The sequence below is a fragment of the Limulus polyphemus genome, unplaced genomic scaffold, assembly GCF_000517525.1.
Source record: "Limulus polyphemus unplaced genomic scaffold, Limulus_polyphemus-2.1.2 Scaffold4998, whole genome shotgun sequence".
NCBI lineage: Eukaryota > Metazoa > Arthropoda > Merostomata > Xiphosura > Limulidae > Limulus > Limulus polyphemus.
Window position 1 is genome coordinate 63917 of NW_013670608.1, and position 1958 is coordinate 65874.

Here is a 1958-nt window from a genome sequence, read left to right on the forward strand (position 1 = left end):
GGGATTGACCGTCACATTATAACGCCCCCACGGCTGAAAGGGCGAGCATGTTTGGTGGGATGGGGATGCGAACCCGCGACCCGCAGATTGCGAGTCGAGCGTCCTAACCACCTGGCCATGCCGGGCCTCGAGAAGAAGCAGCGGCACTGTCGTTCAAAAGAAGTGGAACTGCTGCCTTCAAAACTGCTCTTTTAGGGCTTACCCTCAAAATCACGAGTTGCGCGACTTAACTGGAAAATAGAATGTGTCAAGTGGGTGAGCCAGAAAGTTCACGATTACGGGTTGTTTTTTTTTTTTAATTTAATAGGAGTGGGGATAGGATGATTCAAAAATGGTAACAATGTGTAGGCTATTCATTAACCCAGTCAATCACCAAAACCATTCGAGCAACCATTTAATTGTGTGCTGAAGTCAGTTACTATATATATAAAACAAATAAATGACCCCAGAATAAGACAAGTCCAAAAAGTCCCAACTCTCCAAAATTTTAAGCGCCTTTAAGAAAAACAAGCCGTTTTCTACTTATTTAAAAGCAGACTTGGGAATACTGATTACAGGAGGTATGTTGATGATACTTCTATGGTGTTTAACAATGTTGAGTATGTTAACGAATTTAAGTTTTTAAATGGTAAACATCCCAACATAAAGTTTAATGTTTAAAATCACCAGAATGACAAACTCTCATTCTTAAATGTTCATGCTTTAAACAACTAGGATATACTTACTATTAAAGTGAATCATAAAGCCACCTTCACTGGACTTTGGTCACATTTTGAAAGTTTCACTCATTCAGTTGTTAAAGAAAATCTGGTTAAATCACTGTTTTACAGAGCTTTTAGAATATCAGGAAAACATTTTTGAAGCAGAAGTTGAACACTAAACAAATGCTTAGAAATAAATAACTCTTTTCTGTTGTTGATCCTAGGTAATGTTATTCCATTGATAGTTCTTTTTAAATTATCTGGTGAAAAATAACTCAAGTCCAGTCCAGGTAAACAACAACAAAAAAGTTTATTTTATTTCTTCCTTAAAGTTTTTTCATACAAGTTTGAATACAGGTAAGTTGTGTGCCACGTTTACAGCCACACTAACTGTATAAACTAACTTAAAAAACTTCCTTGTAAGAAGTAATTGAATATATGCGATGGATTCAAATACTTTGCTAAATACACACTGATTGACTCTACTGACTTAAAACAACTTTGTCTTTTTCGAATCTCATTTTCATAATCAAACTTCGGATTTACAAGAAAACTTCATGTCAAATCTTTAGAACTTTCTAAGCATATCTTATTAAACTTTTTAATCTTACTGTCAACATTACGATCAACAGTCCCCTCTAGCTAATAAACAAATTATAACATTAATAATATAGCTTACAACACTGCTCCCTTTCTGGATTGTCACGTCCCTTGAGCAGTTCCAATGCAAAAATAAATCACTACTTTAAACTGTCCAGTGTCCATTCACCAGTTCTTTTTTTGGTGTTTTTAGGTATAAAGCCGGGATGGCCTCTTACTCCTTCTTGTCACAAGCCTTACTGTTGTTTGAGGAGTTGTTCCTCGATAGATGGTCAAGTGAATCCACTGGCGCCTTCATCCTTAATCATCCTCTGGAAGTATTCTCGACAAGGATTCCATGGTCTTAAGCAGGCTTAGTTTCTGCTGACAGATTCTTCTCTAGAGTTACCCAGTTGGTCATTCTCTCACAGATGTACTTCCAAAGATTATCATAACTTCTTTCTGAAGTCTGTATACATCATTTATTCTTTCCAGTACAGCATATGGCCTCTCCCAGCACCTACACAACTTTGGACTTCATCCTTTCTTGTGGCAGAGATCATTCAACTAAACCATGTCATTTCAATAAGATCCAATTTTATCACCATTCACATCATAGCTAACTTTCGTTTTATCACATTTTATCGGTCTTTCCTGGGTAAAGCCAAGCACATCTTT